This window comes from Pleurodeles waltl, chromosome 11, assembly GCF_031143425.1.
Source record: "Pleurodeles waltl isolate 20211129_DDA chromosome 11, aPleWal1.hap1.20221129, whole genome shotgun sequence".
Classification (NCBI taxonomy): Eukaryota; Metazoa; Chordata; class Amphibia; order Caudata; family Salamandridae; genus Pleurodeles; species Pleurodeles waltl.
The window spans coordinates 951,853,979-951,875,816 of NC_090450.1; the positions used below are offsets into that span (position 1 = coordinate 951,853,979).

Genomic DNA, 21,838 nt, shown 5'->3' on the forward strand with positions numbered 1-21,838 from the left:
TTGGATGGCCGGGAACCGCCCTCTCAGTGCTCTTAAAGGAGCCGTACACTGACCTTGGAGTTAGCTCTGATTTTCCTGCAGATGTGCATCAAAGGAGAGAGTTAGTTTTAACATAGAGACTTGTCTATACAGTACTGGGATTGGTAAAACAATTACTCCAGGAATCTATAAATTGGGGTCAGGGATGAGTGACGAGGGGCAGAGTTTGAATAGCAGAAGCGGACAGTCAGTTTATACATTTATTTGAAACAAAACTGATGAAAAGAAATTGGCAAGAAGAACACGTGAAAGTAAATCTGTTTTAGATAACTTATTTGATCACACGGAGACTGCATTTTAAAATATCTTACAGGGTTAAGACACCTGCAGCTGAGACCATCGTGTGCCTAGCAATTGTGAGGGATTTCTAACAACAGCAAGATAACTAATGGTTAATGCAGTTGTGGGAGAGTTCTTTGTTTTGCCCAGTAGCAGTTTTGATGCATACAATACCAAAGAGGGCTAATGTGTCTGGCTGCAAAGAACATTGGTAACATGCAGGTCACTGTGATGTCGTGAAATAAAGGAAGACTCCGGTGTAAATGCAAGTAAGAGGTTTCTTTATTCACTTGATCCAGCCCTTCGCTTCTCCAACAGTCTCCCACCAACATCCACCCCGTTTCCATGACATCTACAGAGCCCGTTCCCATGACATATGTAGAACATTACTGTTATAATATATGTTCATATGATATTGTAGTTCACATGAGAACAAGTATATATACTCATACTGTATTCGTTAGTCATTAACATAGAACTAACAACATATTTCCGTTATATTATAATCCATGTAAAGAGTTGGTAGGCTCCAGATGCTCTCCTTAGAATGTTGAAGAGAGGAACAACCAGGAGTGCACCTTAGAATGTTGAGGGTGAGAGCTAGGAGGATCTGAGGAGAGGAGGTGATGTGCGAGGAGTCTCTTCAATAAACTTGTGTTCAACATACTTGAGTCTGCGCGTTTACTACAGTGGATTTTGGCGACGAAGGAGGGATACTGCGCAGGGGACAGTGAAGAATCCTTGCCCCTGATTATTTTCATCACCTCATCAAGGCAAATTTTGTGGAGCGGTCTGTGAGTGTGAAGTGAGGAGGATTCTAGTGCCTGTAAAAGCCTGGGACTATAGAGGCACCCTTGGTGATCCGCTTGTCGTGTGCTTAACAGTGAAGTGGGCGGTTCACACGGCAGTTTCCCGAACTACGGGGCCGAGCATGTCTGTTGACATCGGGCCACTACTTGCAGGCATAGTGCAAGTCAGAGTAGCATAATAAAAGAAGATTGGAGGGTACTGGGAGAAGTAAGCGCCGTCTAATCTAGCCCCTCTTACCTGTCTGTGTTGGAGGAATCATCGGCACGCGTGTGTCTACTTCCTCTGGTAGCTGGTAAATCTACGCCCATACATTAAACTCCGGTGTGGTACACACCAGGAGTCAAGGCTGCCGGAAGGTGTGGCAGCGATCGGGAGCATCGCGCTCCCGGCACAAGCTTCTGTCTGCAGGCACGCCAGGCACCGGCACTGTCAGACTCCGGACTCCACCGGAGGAGAGGCCAGGAGGCCAGGAGTCAAGAAAGACGGAAGACGGAGGTGCGGCGATAAATAGGAGCGTCGCGCTCCTGTTTCAAGTTCCGGCTGGAGTACGGCAGAAGGTGGGGTCTCTACCCCTAGTCCTTTCCTTCGTTCAGGCTTCCGGGTGAGGCGGAGTTTCATCTCACCCAGCCCTTCTGGTGCAGTACAGGAAGGTGGAGCCGTCCTCAGAGCGGTCCTCTTCTGGATTCGTATCAAAATAAGAGTTGTTACGGCTGCCGGGAGGAGAACGATAAAAATTCCCTACTGCAGTAGTATTCTATAGCGAAGGTAATGGGGCATGAATTTTGAGACAACTGGGCAATGAACCTGTGATTACGCGTATAGACTACCGGGACTCAAAAGGGTGGAAGATAACAATCACGAAACCAAGACAGTTGACATTCCCCATAGATTCTGACAACCTAATTATCATTTGAATTTCATGTTGTATTTTTGCTGTGCCCAGCATTGTAATGGTACTCTGCATGTAACTTGACTTGTAATTGAATGGTGAGTGTATTGTTTTAATTTATAAGTGTGATACAGAAGTCTAAACAATTCTGAAGGTCACCTTATACTGTTGTAACAGCAAACTTCAATATTCCATACTGAGCCATGGCAGCGGCAGGGATGTCCCAATCTCCTCCATTCCTGAACTAGACAGGTGAACCAAATTTACCCTGGAAGGAATGGTCAAGGTTATTTGAATCGTATCTAATTGCTATGGGGGGGGAAATTCAAGGCCCTAAGGAAACAACATATACTCTTGCATAATTTGGCTATTCGAGGAAGGAAGGTTTACAAGAGTTTAACAGACCTAGATGATGAAGTGGAGGAGGAAGGAGAGAATTTAGATGTATTCCAACAAGCGCTCAATAAATTGGATAGTCATTTTGGTCATAAAGTCCATGTAGTCCTAGAGAGACATAGGTTCTTTAGTAGGACACAAGGTAAAGACGAAAAGATAGCCAGCTACATTGCTTACCTGTGTGTGTTGACCAACACATGTGAGTTTGGGGAACTAAAAGATTCATTAATTCGTGATCAGTTAGTGAGGTGCACCAATATTCTGAGAGTGCAGGAGAAGCTTCTAGCCCATAATCCATTCCTAAAGGAAGCTGTAGATTTAGCAAAAAGTATAGAGCATACAGCTGAATGTATGAAAGAAATCAAACACACACCAGAGTCAAATGGGGTCAAGGAAGTGAGAGTATACCATAAGCAAGAGGAGAATGAGTATAATAAGGAGGAAGACTCAGTGTTACAGGCTATTTCAATTAAAAAAAACACAACAGTTAACATGGAAGGGAACAAAAGTAAATGCTTCAGGAGTGGGAACTACAGGCACTTAGCTAACAGCCCCTTGTGTCCTGCTCACAACTGCTTGTGCAGGAAGTGTGGAGCTAGAGGGCACTATGCCCGCGTATGTAAAAATGAAAGAAGTGATAAGAAAGTGGTACACAAGGTGGAAGAAATCACAGATTCAAGAAATAAATTTGTTCTTCAAGTGAAAGAAACTGATGGGAGTAGACTAAATGACAATGCATACCCCGTTTGCGGCATCGAATTAGATGGTATAGGGGTGAGGGCATTTGCAGACTCGTGCTCACCGTTCACTCTCATGAACTATAAAACGTTTGAAGATAAGTTCCAAAACCAGGGGTACAAATTACGACCTGCTGACATAAATCCTGGGGGGTATAACAATGATCCCATAACCCTGAAGGGAATGCTGAAGCTACGCAAATCCTTCAAGGATCGCCATACTGAGGGAAGGGTGTATTTCACGAATAAAGGGTCCAATTTGTTAGGGTGGAGACACCAAAAGGAACTGGGGATCAAACTAGACCCTAATAATAGAGAACAAGTACTGTTAGTGGATATGCCAATGTTCAGTGAAAGTATATTTGAGGAATTCCCCAGGTTATTTGAGGACAGGTTTGGACTGCTAAAAAAACTATCAACACAAAATTAAAGTGAAAGATAATGCGGTACCAGTGGTTCATAAAGTCAGATCTATCCAATATCTTATGAAAGAACCATTAAAAAAAGAATTGGATAAGTTGGTTGAGCAAGGGGTCATAGAACCCATAGAAAGTTCCCTGTGGTTGGCTCCCATTGTAGTCACCAGGAAACCGGGAGGCAGGGGCATACGCCTATGTGTCGACTTGAGGGATTTGAATACAAACATATGGGTTGACAGATTCCCCTTTACCAAAATAAATGAAATGGTAAGCATGATTGGGTCAGCTAAATATTTTAGTGTAATAGACTTATTATCCGCTTACCATCAAGTGGAACTACATCCTGCATCTTGCCCACTCACATCATTCATTACTCCGTTTGGAGCATTCAGATACCGAAGAATGCCATTTGGCCTTGCCTCGACTGCTGCGGTGTTCCAACGGATCATGCAAAGGATTTTGCAAGGAATTAGCCAAATAATGTGTTTCCAAGATGACATACTAGTGTACGGAAATACAGTGTGTGAACACAATTCCATTTTGAGAAAGGTATTTAAAGCTCTTGATGATGCAGGCATGACTATCAGGAGGGATAAGTGCCAATTAGGAGTAGAATCAGTGGAATATCTTGGCCATAAAATAAGCAAGAATGGAATAGAACCAAAGTGTGATCTAGTGGTGGCCGTGAAAGAAGCCCCAGCACCCACCAATAAGGAAGAACTCAAATCATTTTTGGGGTTAGCAGTATTTATGGCAAAATTCGTGCACAACTTTGCAGAGGTCACAGCCCCTATGAGAGCCTTATTAAAAAATAAAATTCCACTTTGAGTGGAGTATTGATTGCCAAGCGGCTTTTGAAAAGGTGAAGGAAGCTATAATTCATTGTCCAAGTCTAGGAAATTTTGACACCACTAGGAAAACATGGCTAACTACCGACGCAAGCGGGAGGGATTAGGAGCCACCTTATCCCAGTGTGTGGATGGGCAGGAGAGGATTGTGGCATTTGCATCTAAATCTCTTAGAGACGCAGAATTAAACTACTCCACGATAGGAAGGGAGGCTTTGGCATGTTATTGGGCCATTAACCACTTTAAATTCTTCCTATGGGGTTTACCCTTCTATATCAGAACGGACCACAAACCACTCATTTTCTCATTCACCACTAAAGGGAGAGACCATGCCACCCCGCGAATTGCCAAATGGATCTTAGGGTTAGAGGGTTTCAACTTTGAGAAACAATATGTTCCTGGTAAAAGAAACATTTTAGTCGATTGCCTTTCGAGATTACCTAGGAAGGGAGAGGAGGAGACGATTAAAGATATTCTGGAACCGGTGCTGTATGTAGATTTGGCAGGCATTACCAAGGTAGAGTGGGTTACAGCAATAAACAAGGACCAGACATTACAAGCAATAAAAGATAAGATAATGAATGGGTGGCCGGAAAAACCCAAGTATTTGGAGGAAGGGTTGAGGGGATACTGGGAGGTGAGATCAGAACTACATATTTCCGAGAACATGGTAATGAGAGGAGAGAGAGTTATACCTCCACATGATCTATGGGACAAACTGATAAGCTTGGCACACGAGAACCATCTGGGAAGAACCTTAACCAAAAGTAAACTCAGAGCAACATACTGGTTCCCCACTATGGACAGGTTGGTAGAAAACACTGTGAGAGATTGTGTTAGTTGTGCAATGAGTGATAAGACCAAGATTACGCAGAAATCTCCATTGTCTGCCATCGAAGTTCCCATTAGACCTTGGGACAAGCTAGGTTTAGACATTCTAGGACCCCTTACATACTTTGGCTCAAAAGGAAGATTCCTGTTAGTTTTGGTCGATTATCACTCACATTGGGTAATGACCAGGATTGTGAGTATTGTAACAACACAAGAGGTTATGGATTTCCTAAAGGAGGCATTTACGAGAGAAGGTATCCCTAGTACGATAGTGACTGACAACAGGGTGCAATTCACGTCAGGGGCCATGGAGAATAGTGGGATCCAACATTTTAGAACGGCGTTATACAACCCCAAGGCTAATGGTCTAGTGGAAAGGGTCAACAGAATGATTAAGGAGTGTCTGCAATTAGCGACCCTGTCACATGAACCTGTAGAAGCTGCCCTTAAACAAATGTTGTGGTCATACCATACCACACCCAATTTGGCTACAGGGATATCCCAGTTCCTGTCACTTAAGGGAACACTACCAGGGTCTAAACTTAACCCGAATTGGTTGAAGGGTGGTGAAACATTCTGGGTGAGGCGAGAGGAAGCAGCAACAAAAGTCCGACAGAACCAACAAAAGTACGGGAGGTGGCATGATAGCAAATATGGCACAAGGAGTAAACAATGGAGTGTCGGGCAGTGGGTCAGACTTCCAGGACCCTCTCTGAGGATAGGCAACAAGTTCTCTAAACCCATTAGGATCATAAGGGTCCATAAGAACGTAGTGACCCTAGAGGATGGCAGGACGTGGAGTATGGACCGTATAACCTGCAACCGCAACAGTGAGGCAGAGTCAGAACAGGAGCGTGTGGGGAAATCGAAGAATGTCTCTGATCTAAAAAAAACCCAGTTAAGCTGCCAAGAACAAGGATGTGTCCCTTATGGCATAAAGACTATGTATTACATTATTAAGGTAGGCCCTTAGGGCGCAAGGACTGTGTATTACATTATTAAGGGAGGGGGAAGTGTTATAATATATGTTCATATGATATTGTAGTTCACATGAGAAAAAGTATATATACTCATACTGTATTCGTTAGTCATTAACATAGAACTAACAACCTTTTTCTGTTATATTATAATCCATGTAAAGAGTTGGTAGGCTCCAGATGCACTCCTTAGAATGTTGAAGAGTGGAACAACCAACTGGGAGTGCACCTTAGAATGTTGAGGGTGAGAGCTAGGAGGATCTGAGGAGAGGAGGTGATGTGCGAGGAGTCTCTTTAATAAACTTGTGTTACACATACTTCCACAATCACCTGAGCTTAATTTAAATGAACAACTAAAGAACCTAAACCTATATATAAAGATATGCATTTTTTTAAACTATAGAGAAGACATTCTTTTAGTTATACACCTGACTAAACCATCACAATTTTCAACTTCTAATGTAATTATTTAAATACTTTGGAAAGGTGTGTGTTCTCGAACTCCTCCTACTGACAACATCATGTTTTCCTTCCACAGTTACATTGGTTGCACTAGAAGTATTCTGTACCTGTGAGTCTACTGTGAGTCTTTCAACTTTTCATCTTCCTGTGAGGAAACCACACAATTCAAATTCCAAATCCTACCATCATCCGTTTTAACTGCATTTAAATACTTTTACTATTTGTTGTGATTTAGTGAATTTCAACCATTGTTGACATCGTACTGGTGCTTTGATTTTTACCCAATCTCCAACTTTAAATACAATACTCTTAACATGTTTATCAGCATCATAATAAATCTTCCTTTTTTGTTGATGAAAAATTACTCTTTCCCACCATTCACCAATTTCATTACTTTTCTGCCTTTCTCAAAAGAAATCCATCCAGGACAAAGTTTTGAATTTGTTGCTCTTCCTTTAAATAATTCAAAAATAATTCTTCCTGTTGTGGCATGTGGCGACAGCCTATAAGAATTAATTCTCTTTTTGTAGTTCATTTTTCCAATCTAAATGATTTATTCTTGCCATCTGGATACTTTCTTTTAATATCTTATTGAGTCTCTCAATGGCCCAATTGATTTCTGAATGATACACTGAGCTCTTTTTGTGAATTATACCACAACTATCCAAATAATGTTCCATTTCCCGTGAACAAAACTGTGTTCCATTATTCAACAGAATATAACGTGGATAACTCTCTCTTTTAAAAACTTCCTCCAAAAACTTCTTTACAGTAAATGTTGAAATGTCACATACACAAGTTACCTCCACCCATCTTGAGTACAAATCTAATAGCACAATCAGATATGGAGTAAGATGCTCTCCATGTAATTGTCCCACAATATCAATTGCTACCTCATACCATGGATACTTAGGTAATGTTTTACAAACCATGGGTACATTACTAGTTTTATTACTTATACTGCAAGAATACAATCCTTCACAACCCGTTCCATGATCAGATCTAACCCAGGCCACCAGAAATCCAAACGTAAGCGTTCTTTTGTTTTAACAATACCCAAATGTCCTTCATGAGCTATATTTATCAACTTTTCTATTAACTCTGGTGGAACTAATCTAGTGCCACAAATCAATACGCCCTTCTTGATTGACAACTCTCCTTTGAGATTTGCCCAAGGTTTATTCAGTTTATCAACATCCCGTGTTTTATCAATTCCGTTACCTTGAGTAGGAGAGTGTCCTTCAACATCTCACTTTTCCACTCATTTTCTTGTATAGCTCCCAACGTTATCTCACACACTGTACACTCTTGTTCAAAATCTTGTTCAATTACTTCATCCCCTTCCTCTGTGTCTTGGGAGTAAATACTTCCAACTAGACGCAATAACCAATCTGCTGTAAAAATTCTCACCCCGGGAATGTACTCCATTGTGAAATCAAATTTCTGAAAGGCAACCACCCATTTCCTAATTCTCGAAGATATAGAATCCAACCCTTTTCTTTCAAACACCTCCTTCAATGGTTTATGGTCTGATCTCACTCTGAAAGAGGAACCCCAGATCAAATTCCTAAACTTCTTCAGTGTTCAAAATATGGCCAACGCTTCTTTTTCAATGACTGAATAATTAGTCTCTGCACCTCTCAAACACCATGATGCACAAGCTATAAGACTTTCTTTCTCATTGTTAGTCTGAATTAATGCTGCCCCTAAACCTTTGTTGCCAGCATCGGTTATTAGTACAGTGTCATCACTTGGGTTAAATGCTTGTCTCCTGGGTGCATTTGCAAGACCATTTTTTACTTGCATAAATTCTTCATCACACACCTCACTCCATGCAAATTATTCTTTCTTGCCCAACAATTTCCTTAGATGATTAGTCTTATCCACAAATATTTTTTACAAACTTATTTTAGAACACAGCCATCCCCAAAAAAGATGTCAATTCTTCTTTAGATTCAGTTTTTTTAAAAATTCAAAACTGTTTCAATCATCTCCTTCTTTGGTTTTATACCTTGACCAGAGATCTGATGTCCCAAATAATTGATTTCAGTTCCACAAAACTTACATTTGTCTTTTCTTAATGTAAAACCTGCCTTTTGTAATCTCTTCAAAACACACATAAATCTAGTGTCATGTTCCTCTATAGTTTTACCAAAGATCTGTACATCATCCTGATAACACTTAACTCCCAACACTCCTTTCATGATATTTGTCATTATCCTCTGAAATACTTAGGCAGCTGAGGCTAACCCAAAAGGCATTCGAAGAAATGTATACGCATCCATTGGTGCAATAAAAGCAGTAAGATATTGTGATAACTCATCTAATGCCACCTGATGATAGGCAGAAGCGAAATCCAATGTCGTGAAATATCTAGCTCCACCTAAAGTTGATATCATCTCATCAATGTTAGGGAGAGGAAATCTGTCCACAATAATCTCCTTATTAAGTGCTCTCAAATCAACACATAACTGAATTTAGTTATTCGGTTTCTTCGCCATCACAATGGGAGCCAACCATTCTGTAGCTTCTACAGCCTCTATAATGACTTTTTCTGAAAGTTTTGTAGTTTCCTCTTGAACACGCTCTTGCATGTTAATAGGTATTCTCCTCACTTTAGCTACAGTGGGCTTAGCATCTGTTCGCAGTTTAATATGATGTTTGTATCCACCCAAACAGCCTAGCTTGTCACTAAACAAGTCAGCAAACCTTCTGACAAACGTGTTCTCAACACCTACAACCTCCCGAACTTGTACTGGTGGCTCTGCATTAGGATTCAGCATGACTCCTAAACTCCCTTGATGAGGCCAACTCAATAAATTATCACCTTTATGTGCTACATATATTTTAGCGTTTGTGAACCTCCCATTGTACTCTAACAATCCACAAAAATAACCAAATAATCTTATAGGTGAACCTCCATATGCTGTTATTCTAATATCTGATCTGTGCAGTTGTACTTTGCCAGCAAAATTGTTATCAAACTCTTTATTCAATATGATAGTTAATTGTGAACATGAATCAAACTTCATTTTTATTTTGCAATTTTCCACTTTCACCCACTCTGAAGGATGCTCATTAGTAGCATTATTCACACAATTTCTTTTATCTCTTGCCTCTGACCATTCTTGCGTCTTCCTTTACAACATTTAGCAAAGTGCCCTTTTTACCACACCGATTACACACCACCTGAAACGCTGGACACACACTTGCATATGCCTTGTGTCCTACCCTTCCACATCTAAAACAAGTGCCTTTAAAGGCCCCATCAGTTTAGTTTCAACTGCATTCCCTTTATTTTCTAAGGTTTATGTTTGTGTTGCACCATGCAGACTACCTCATTCACTTTCTCCTCTGAGCTTTTTAACCTATTTTCTTTGCTCAGTTCTCCCACACATTTCATCATATGGTCAATGTGCTTGGCAATAGTTATTACTTCCTCCAGTGGTGGTTCATCCTTCAACCATAACTCTTCTCTTATTTTATCATTAAGACACTTTATCACAAATTGATCTCTAATTCTCTCTTCAGTAAGAGCTACACATTTGCAACTAGAAGCCAACTTTCTAAGAGAAGTTATAAAATCCTCTACAGATTCATCTTTTCCTTGCTCCCTTATCCCAAAATACTATCTTTCGATTATAGTGCTTACTCTGGGTAAGTAATGTTGATCTAATTTTGTAATACTAATTTCATATTCATTTAGATTTCTCTGATCATTGTCACTTAAATCTGGCAAACTCTCTAATACTTCTTGTCCGTCCCCTCCCAGACAAAGAAGTAACAAGCATTTTTTCGCTACACACACTCTTGCAAAGTTTGCAAATTTATTTTCTCCACTTTGGCAACTTCACTGGAGGCTCCCCTGGACTAACCATGAAAAATGGAGGGCAAGTAACATTTTGCATTTTCATTTTTTTTTTCTTTTCTTTTTAAATAAATTCATTAAAAAAAAAAACTCCCAACAAAATTATCTTAATAAAAAAAAATTCAAAAAGACTTGAAGAATTATTAAAATAAAACAGATTACAGTTAACAATAGTATTTGCATCTGCTGATAAGCAAAAAAAAAACACCTGTGCCTGTCACAGAATCTTTTTACATATTTAAATAACCATTTCTTTTCTTTTCCTTTTCAAGAAAGAAAGTTTCACGTTCAAGATGGCCGCTAAACTTCCCTTTTGTAATATTACTTCATGTACATACTATTTAAATGAATCTCTGTGTAACAAAACGTGCTCTCCTGCGTCCTTTCGCACACGCTCCAAATTGTGTATCACCACTTCACTTTGTAACTTCCCCCGCGTCTCTCTGGCGACGCTTAATTCAGCAAAGTCCCGTATGTGCACATCTGTGCTCTGACGTTCATTCCAACAATGAATTGCACACGCACGTCTGTGCTCACAGAGAATGTAAATAACACCTTCGGGTCCTCCTAATTAATGAAAGACCTCTGAATCCTCAGTGCTGTACGCCATCAACAACATACAATTGTATATTCACCTGCATCCAAAAAATAAAAAATACAGCGTGCTCCTCCTCTGTCCCAAAAAACAGCTTCCACCTGCTGCCACGTTGGGACCAGAAGGCTGTCAATATTCCTCCAGGGCTGTTGAGGTGACTCCTTCGTATCCCATATCCTGTCACCAAAATGTGATGTTGTGAAATAAAAGAAGTCTCCAGTGTAAATGCAAGTAAGAGGTTTCTTTATTCACCTCATCCAGCCCTTCGCTTTTCCAACTGTCTCCTACCAACATTCCACCCCGTTTCCATGACATCTACAGAACCCGTTCCCATGACATATGTAGAACATTACCATGTCGCAGTAACATATTCTTATTTGATTTAAACAGGTAAGTGCTTTGGGCACTGATATATTGTCACTTCCATTTCATAAGTTGCAAGCCTTCTAATATAGCACAGTGATCTATTTGCCAGCATCAAAGAGTGGCATGCAAACTGTAACTCATGGGTTTAGATCCTTATTGTTAATTTTCTCCTATATTGTTATTCTAAGATGGCAAAGCAAGGTTCCTATTGGAAGTAATAAAGTCTTGTTAGTATAGACTACCACAATCATCATGTTATGTTTTATATCCTGGCTTTACGTTTCTTTGGCAATTCACTGTAAACATATAATGTCTCCAAGCATGGATGGTATGTGAATCCTATACCTTACAACCCTCATTCTCTTATGTAATGTTTCCTGTACATTGATTTACACACTTGTATGATTTATTGTGCCTCTGTGTGTAATGTAAAGTGCTATAATACCATACACTGGGATGAGTAGCACTATAAGATAATTAAATAAAAAATAGTAGGTGCCATTTAATCCAGTATTTGTGTACTTACTCATACAGCTACATGATGCACTCTTACAGTGCAAGCATACCTCATATTTAGGGAGTTGAACAAAATTACTCTAATAGTTTCTCTTACAAACTTGTGAAATGATATCAAGCTGTGCCTTTGTTTCCTTCTATTGCATTGGTGTCTAGATGTTAGGCTTCACAAGCCTCCCAGCCAGGATGGCATTTGAACAAAAGAAGGGCTGATGGGCCTTTAAATCAGGTGTTTGTGCCAGGCTGGAAGTGAAAATCAGACACCCCCTCGCTATCTGCAGGATGCTGCTCCGATTGAAATGCAGACAGTGAGCGGGTCCTGTTGAATTATGTCCCAGGGTCAGAAAATTACACCAGGACTAATCCAGCACGTCTCACTGGGTCGCCAAATGATAGATAAGGCCTAGACAATGCTGCCGGAACCAGGATCCGGCTGGATTTCCCTACTTTGGGGGCCATTAAGAGTGTGGCGGTCTTAGAACCGCCACACTCGCGTGGCGGTCCAACCTCCACATTAAAATGTTGGTGGTTGGACTGTCAGCTCTGCCAGAATCATAAGGCGGAAATCATAATCTGCCAGGGCAGCGCTGCCCTGCGGATTACGACCTTCCTCTCTACCAGCCTTTTCAGAAAAGGCTGGCAGAGAACAGGTGCAGGGGACCACAGGGGGGCCCCTGCATTGCTCATGCACTTGTCATGGGCAGTGCAGCAGCCCCCCTGTCCAGCACCCTCGCAGTGTTTACTGTCTAGCAGACAGTGAACTTTGCGAGGGTGCTGGTGCACCCTGCTGGCTACAGTATTGCCGCTGGCTCGATTAGGAGCCGCAGTTAATGCTGTAGCCTGTTTCCCGCTAGACCGACAGGGCGGAAACTCAGGTTTCCACCCGCTGACTTAGTTGGAAACTCATAATAACTCCGGCGGGGAGTTTGGCTGATGGGCTTTCCCGTCTGCCAAACACGAAATGAGCCCCTTTGTGTGTGTATGTGTGTGAGACTGCCGAGTTAATTACAGCCAGTGACTCCAAATCTTGTTAAGTTAAATTTTTTTAAAAAACTCTCTATTTCGAGGCAAATCTAAAACTGGCGAAGCTAATGGGCTTTTTTATGGTGTAAAAATATTACTGTGACGTATTGTGTCCACTTCTGAGTTTGAAGAGGCTATTATTGGCATGATCAAACACAACCAGTTGGTGAAAATCACTGAATCACAGACTCCAAAAGCACCTTGGTGAGCAGAGTCAGGTTTCCCCAAATTATTGGTGAGGCCCATGCCACACAATGCACAAGCTTATTCACAGTTAGCACTGGAAAAGACCATTGATCGATCATACTTCCTTGTTTCCTAGACCCTTGAACCTTGAATAAACCCCTCATTTATCAATGATATATAGCCTTTAGCAATCAGCAGTGGGAACCGAAGAGACGTACCTTGAACCCAGCTGGCGTGGAAAAATCATAATTGGTGGACTAATCATAGACAATGTGCAATCATACTACTTTGTCAGAGACAGAGATGGTGCGAACATAGCATTCTTGTGACTGAGAAAGGGTCTATCTTCCAGGAGCAAAACAGTGCTGGATGGTATTTATGCATAGTATACAAAGCACATGAAATCATGTTCATGTATATTTTATACATTTACGTCTATTAACGTTTTTGTCTGTCTCAGCAACTGACTGTTTAAGGAAATGCCAGAGTCTACATGAACAAACATATGTGGGTTTTAAATATTTAGTTATACCTGCTGTTATGTAAAAAAAGAATAAGGAATCTCAGCATTGATTTAATATGCAATGCTCTCATTAATTATAATTAGGGCTCCCTGTTTTCCTTTTTACTGATTTTTACAGATAAATAGAGACAGAAAACATTGTGCTTCCTGACTGTATTTATTTTTAAAAGCAGAAAAATACAGATAATTTTGCTTCTTTTGAGTGATTCTCCGTGCAGCAATTAATGACTTTTAGGGCCATATGTACGAACACATTTTCCCATAGACACAGAATGGGTAAAACCCTTTGATACATCTGGCCCTTAGACCAGTAGCTGAACATATTGGCAGCATGGGGATTTAAAACGAGAATGAGATTTGCTTAAATTACTGCATATCTCAACATGCATTTGTGCTATTATGCTATTGTTTTCATGTGGTTTTATTATTTTATTTTGTTGGTAGTGTAATGTGCTAAAACGTGACAGGCATCAAATTATGTGTGGACGTTTAATACGGAAATATACAAGTTATAACCTCATCTGGTCACAAAACACAAAATAAATATGGATAAATACCAATAGGATGGCCAAAAGATAAATATGGATAGATACAGATGGAAATGTCCAAAAAATAAATACCATAAAACCGGGAGCCCTAAGTATAATCTCATCAACTGAATATCACTGATGATGTCTTGTGATACATAACAGGGGCTGTGCCATGGCGCATGAGTGTAGCTTTCCATTCAGGCATCTCAGAAGTTTGTGATCATGTTTTCTTTTCTATTACTGCAATGAAGCGTGTTCTTCTATGTGTGAGTACTGTGCAGAAACAGTACATAAATATTAGCGCATAAATATAAAAATAGTGTTGATCTATTGTAAAGTCACATGATTCTGTTTCACATACTATTGGATTGCACTACTGCTTTGTTTGCATATTAAAACAAACATTGGCAGTGCCAATAGGTCTATAAGAATCCACTATCAAGCCAGACCTAAAAATCCATGTATGTCCTCCTCCCATCTGTGCTGCTGGTGGAGAAAAACACCATTATCGTGTTATCTAAGACACTTTATTGGCACTGCAGTGGCATGCGTATGCCCCTAAAAGTTCAAGTTCAGCATCTGGATAAATAAACAAAATTGTATAAACTGTGTGGAGAGCAAGTACTTTTTTGTGGAAGCACACAACATCTGCCCAATTAAAACATATATTCCTGGCTCCACACGTGTGGGCGGAGCCAATGTCCCTCTCCTGCTAATACTCCTAAAATTGTCTGGCGACAGATGAGCTATCAAGCCAGACCATGAAAAAAGGACTGTTTTCAAAGCATGAAATAGATATTTTGAACATATCTGTGTAAAGTAATAATGCTAAGTATGACTAACATATATGACCAAATAGGTAAAGCAGAGGCTGTGAAAAATGTCCTTAAGAAGATGAAACTTATGTTAGAAAAGGCAAGAGAACTGGACTGACCTGAAAACACCATGATAGCAGGTGATGTAATTATTCAGATAGGAGGATGGACAGCAGGAATCAGATTATATTGAAACAAAAAGAACAGTTGGTATTCCTGTAAAGAAACATGATTCTTCAGTGCAGGACAAGAAAGAAAGGATTGGAAGATGCCTACATTAAGCTAGAAATGACCACTGCTCTGAACACCTGCTCAGTCCTGTTGATCATTAATCGCTCCTACAGCATGGCAAAGGCCGGCTCAGTTACTGATTATATCTTTTTCCCCATGGAGCAATGACTCCTGCTTATTGATGCAAAAACTATATGAAGAGTAAACAATACCCATACGCACCTAAAGATAACCCAGAGGTAAGGCACTGAAACAAGAGAAGATGATGCAAGGATACATGGAGGCACCACTGAAATCAGAAATACAAAAATACAACAAGACTTAGGGCCGCACCCGCGCAGTGGCGGTCAGGACCGCTGCTGCTGTGGCGGTCCGTCCGCCACACTAAGACCTTGGAGGTCAGACCTCCAGGGTTCCACCGTCCCCACCGGTATCAGTGGGGACAGATGGAGGTCGCAATCAGCCAGGGTGGCGCTGCATGCAGCGCCGCCCTGCTGATTACAACGTTGTTCTCCGTCCAGCCTTTTCATGGCAGTTTTACCACCATGAAAAGGCTGTTGGAGAACAGGTGCAGGGGGCCACAAGGGGCCCTTTCACTACCCATGCACTTGGCATGGGCAGTTTCAGGGACCCCCCCTGCCCAGCACCATCGCAGTGTTCATTGTCTGTCTGCTGTGCAGACAGTGAACTTTGCGAAGGTGCAGCCGGCTTGATTATGAGCCAGAGACAATGCTGCTGCCAATTTCCCACTAGGCTGACAGGTGGAAACCGAGGTTTCCACCCGTCAGCCGAGCGGGAAACTTGTCATAGGTCCGGCGCAGTGGTCGCCACTATGGCGGCATCCACGCTGTTGGGACGGGTGTTCCTGTCCACCAAACTTATAATTAGGCCCTTATTTGGCCAGCATGGAAAGATTGGATTTAGCAGAATGGCTTTTGGAGCTGGAGATTATGGGCCTAATTATTAGTTTGGCAGACGGGAAAGGCCCTTTGTGCCTGAAAAACTGCTTAGTCAAAGCCCATTTGGGCTTCTCGAGTGTGAATTGGTCGAAAGTAACACACTTTTAGACACCTTCATCATATTAGTTGAAACATGCAGTCAGTGAACCTCAAGTCTACAGAGGCCCAAAGATGCTCCCACCGTTCAAAGAAAGAAGGGTCTGCCATTGATCATCTGGTCCAAGCAGAAATTTTCCATGATGGAAAAATAGGTTTTAGAGGCACGTTCTTAGGGTATTCAATCAAGTTGAAGTAGGAAGAGCAAGACTGATGTACAAACACCTTATCTTGTGCCAGATGTGGGCACAATTTCTGAGTAAGAAAATGGCAAGATTTAAGAAGGTTACAAAAGAGAAGGACATGAGAAATTTTGGAGAGAGGCGTCTTTTGGCACACAAAAGACTGAAAGAAATATTGAAGCCAAAATCCCATTGAAAGCTGAGTGGCACATTGCTCTGCAATATTCTGGAACGAAGAGACCTCGTAGAAAGGTGCGGAAGCCACAAAGAGCAAACCGGATCCTTAAATGCCATCCATTTCAGCAAAAAGGCGACATCCATTTGGTTACAGAGCGAAGCATAAGGATTGTCATAGGTACCCTGAAGAGCGAATGATGCTACCCAGAATGAAATTTCATCCAAAAGTAATTCTTCAAAGATTACCATCAATGATAGATCCGAAAACTAGACAAGCTATACATGGCAGTGTATATAGAGATAATAAAAAGAGATGTCACCTCGGGGGGGTTAATAACTGTATCTAATAGTGCCGGGTGGCATGAAAGACAGAGTACATTGACAAGCTCCGATAAATGACGAAGATCTTATAGAATATATTTTTGAAAGAGCACCTATGAAATATTGCTTTTAACATTGTAGTGTATTTTATTTTCAGTTTGCCCAGAAGAGGTCAATCTTCCTACCAAATTTGGCAAACAAACTGACACATACCCTTTTGTTTGGTTATCTCTATCACTTGAACTGAGATACCTTGGTGTATTCTGTAAATGATTAGGTCCTGTTAAAATCACAAATATTTTGGAGAGCACTAAAACAGGTTGACACATTCTTTATTACATGAAGAGTGCAACTGAATAGCCCTCTTTTTTAATTATGGGGGGAATTAGTGCATTTTGTATTATCCACCTTCATACATTTTTAGTGAATTAATAGGAATAGACCACGTTGTAGTTAGGCAAGCATAGAGCCTGATTTACAAACCTTTCTTTGCTATACATAAAGTAGTACTATAGAAATACTACTTAGTACAAAATCTGGTCCAGAAACCTGCAGGAGATCTCTACCTCCACCTCTCCCATATTTTCTGTAGGGTCATGTCTGCAGATGTAAGTTGAATAATTAGTAATAAATGTGGATGAACTGGGGGCGTGGTAGGAAAACGGGGAATATCTACTACAAGTGGGAGGGGTTTGATAAGGCGCAGCAATTGAGGGGTAAGGAGGTGTTTAGGGAGGGGTTTGCTAATACAAACACCCACCCACGAAAGAGTACGCACATTGCTATTCACAAATTACCCTTCTAAAGTCACTACAGCCCTAAAGGTGACAAAACAGTAGTATATGTACTCCGGCCCAAGCGTGCATAAGTCAGGAACCACACATGGCTGCTCACAGGTACTGTAGCAGATGGCATCAAAAATAATGGAGGCAGCGACTTAAAGTTACACCCTATAGGAAATAATGTTAAATAAATAAAATGAACTTGGGATATATATATATATATATATATAAATATATATATATATATATATATATATAAATATATATATATATATATATATAAATATATATATATATATATATATATATATATATATATATAGTTAAAATTAGATATCATTATTTAATACTTATTTTAAAATTTAACAATAAACTAAATTTAAAAATATATATCTATATTTTTTTAAATACTGTGAATGATTCCAATACATAACTTTTAACCAAAATATAATACATATTAAGTTAAAATACAAATGTTACTGTGGGTGGGAATTAAAAAAATAATAATTATATAATGCACATTTAATTTAATGATGTAATGCACTGCAACATGTTTTTGTATTTGCAACCCAGTGGGAATGGCCAGCACTCACAGGGATGGTGGCCTGCTGGGGTCAGCAGACCACCATGTCTGTGACTGGTTTTTAAATAAAGTAGTTTTTTTTTTTTTTAAATGAAGCCCGTTTCCCTCAAAGGAAAATGGAATGCATTTAAAAAATAACAAGCATTTGCAATGCCATCAGGCAAAACAGACACACAAAGGGAAATAAAAGTTCACTCGCAGTGAAACCTGTTGGCAAAAGTGCAATTATATACGTAACCGGCAAAAGTGCAATTACCTATGTAACAGGATCGATGTCATGCAAAGCGCTTCACTTCTGCCCAGCGAGATCGCGCTGCAAAAAAATAGAAAAGTAGTCCAGAAACTGGACGGAAAACATGGAGCCTCGTATGTTTGAAGTACTTGGTCGGTGCGTTCGAGGAGCGCTAAGCACCGGAAAAGGCATGACATATGCATGCCTTTCACTAATGAAAGCAAGCAGATTTTAAAAGGCAAGCCCACAAACCAATGAAAGAGACTAACGTGACATGGGCGTGGTTTGAAGCCCAAAGAGAGATTACAACACGGGACGGAGCGCTTTGCGCTCACTCCTAAAAATTAAAAGCTTTTATTTTTATTTTTTGAGACTGGCCAGTGGTCCGTGGGACCACTGCTTGCTCTGAAAAAATGTTGGCACCCCTATTCACAAAGAGTAAGGGGTCCGTTGGGGATCCTTACCCGTTTGTGAATGGGTTGCCTTCAAGGAGACCGGAAAGTATGAATGTTTTGCAACCGCATTCCCAGTCGTGAAACATTCATACATACCAGTGCAACTTGCTATTAGGAAAGGACACCTTTTACATGCCCCTTCCTAATAGCGACTCACAAACGATATTTTGCGAGTCAGTAATAGCTACAGACTCTCAAAATAGGGTTGGTACATGGAGAAATGCATTTTACATGTTGTAAACGGCTCGATGGGCCATTTGTTACCTGTAAAATGCGTTGTACATCTGGCCAGTGTCTCTCCTGTTAACATAATTAGTAACGCATTTGATATGACACTAGTTCCTCTTTCATTTTCAACTATTAAGCAGTCGATTTAACGGTATGTTTTGGATCATTACCCTTTTGCATAATCCAAAAGCTACGATTTGCAAAATTGGAGCCTATCCAACTGCAAAATTACCTATTGATTTGTACAAAACCCCAATTACAATTCAGTAACATGTTAATGACTCATAGTTTGAGTCTGCGAGTACATACAGAATCACTATTGGGAAGAGGCATGTTTAGGGTTTCCCTTCCAAATAGTGTTTTGCAATGGGGTGTATTAATGCTTTGCAACTGAAATGCGGTGACAAAACATAAATATTTTACTGACTACATAAAGGTAGTGGTTACCCATTCACAAAAAAGAAGGGGTACCCAAGGGGGCCCTTGCCCTTTATGAACGCTGACAAAACATTTTTAACGAGTGAGCAGTGGTTCAAAGGCCTAGTCTTGAAACAGTTTGTAGAACATTTCATTTTTTTAATTCAGCCTGTTTTCCTTTGATACAAATGGGCTGCATTAAAAAAGCTTACTTTATTTAAAAGCAGTCACAGACATGTTAGTCTGCTGACTCCAGCAGAAACAGGCCGCCATCCTTGTGATGGCAGCAAATAGTACTGGGTAGCAGTTTACGACTTACCTCGTTATGTATAAGGTAGTTCAGATTGCTACCCATTATGATTCAGCATTTTGCGACCTTTCCTATTAGTACATAGGTCAGTTCACAAAATACCACTGAATTCGCTAACAGTTGTTGCGCAAATTGTAATCACTTTTAGCAAATCCAATATTCATACATCTGGTCTCTGGTTCTTGAGTTATGAAATTGAGAAATAGACAAATCAGTTTATGTTCACATACAAGAAGTAGGTTGTCTAATTGAAGTAACATTGAGGTGATTGAGGGTGTATGGCTAGAGATCATTTTCCTTACATACACTGGAATTGTAGGGGGACACTTGCAACAGTTAAAATTTTAGCAAATGGGTGTTGTATTATACACTACATGTTCTTCACATTTGTTTTTCATTTTATCTGTGATGCCTCAGTCCTGAGTTGGAAACATATGTCTTTGTTTCACACAATAATGGAACAACTCAATTTTTAATTTAATTGGTAGCAAGATAGTTGGATCTATATCGCACAATCCCAAAACAGAATATTTGGTAATCCATATGAGACAGCACAATATTCAGATGAGGGCAGGAAGTCAATTTTTGTGTCCATGCTCCTTTCCTGTTCGATCATAACCTCTCCTTGGCTATCGGCTAATACTCCCACTTTTCCAGGATGTCCTTTTAAGAGTCTGCAGTAGGAGTACCAGTTGTATTCATGGGCAATAAATTGAAAGGCAATTCATGTATGTGGTAGTGTGGCATGGTGGTGGCTGCAGTTGGATAATGGGAAATCTGTTGGATTTAAACTCGTAGATTTTTCTGTCTATGATGATATACGTTATTGCAGACACAGACAGTTTTATCTATTCTTCACTAATTCAATGCTCCTCCTTCTATTACTCCACTGTGCTCGTGCTGCCCTCACTGCTGACACACAGTCTATTGTTGACTTTATATCAGACTCCCTGTAGGATGTTTGCCCACACATCTCGAAGCATGGTGTACGTAAGACTGATGCAAGCAGCATGATCTCTGGGCCACTAGCCACGAAGTGTCATTCCTCAACAGCGGGCAATTGGTTCTATCTTACAGTGGTTTGGCTTGTTCTTCAATGAGTCCCACTAGATGCTGTTGCTCTCAGAGTGTTATGAGTTAGCCTAACATCCTATAATAGTCTGCATATAGAGGGGAATGATGGCAGCGTGTTTCTCTCGCCTTGAGACTGAGTTGCGCCAATGGTGAAGCCAACAGGAGTTTAGTCATCAGAATGAATATTTTTTTATTAAGAGGGAGCTGCAGGTCCAACTAACAATGTCTCAGGCAAAAAAGCCTTACTCAAGATGTATTTCTCTGTTGACTAATAAATTAGCAAGAGCACCACCTAGCTCTAAGCAAAAACTTTGAAAGGACTACTTGCCTATGGCAGAAGATGTGGAGCTCTCATCCCAGAGGGAAAGCCCTAGAGAAAGAAAAAATCTGAATAGATTTGAAAATAAGGTTGCACCAGTGTATAGAAAAACAAACTACCCAGAATAAATCCCTTCTTGTCGATTCTATTAGAAACCATGCTGCATAACATTTCAAAAGAGAAAAAGTAAATTCCTGTAATGTGAGTCTCTGCACTCTGAGTGCATGGAGAGATATACCTTGCAGGAAAGGAGACTGGTTTTACAAGAATCATTGTTAATAATAAAACATGACCCTTCGGTGTTACAATCTACAGTGGACCCGGCCCGCAACTGGTTAAAACTGCGTCTATCTTCCTCTCCCT

General features: G+C 40.4%; 1 protein-coding gene across 5 annotated transcripts in view; it reads left to right on the plus strand.

Annotated features, from left to right (window-relative positions):
• The window catches only part of LOC138266392 (putative nuclease HARBI1), a 331,311-nt gene that overhangs the window by 179,283 nt on the left and 130,190 nt on the right, over positions 1–21,838 (plus strand). The window contains exon 1 of one of the 5 annotated variants that reach the window (XM_069215161.1): positions 16–587. The exons of the other annotated variants lie outside the window; for them this stretch is intronic. The gene's annotated coding sequence lies outside the window, so the exon portion shown is untranslated. Of the gene's footprint in view, positions 1–15; positions 588–21,838 lie in introns of those variants that run through there. 5 annotated transcript variants of the gene reach the window in all.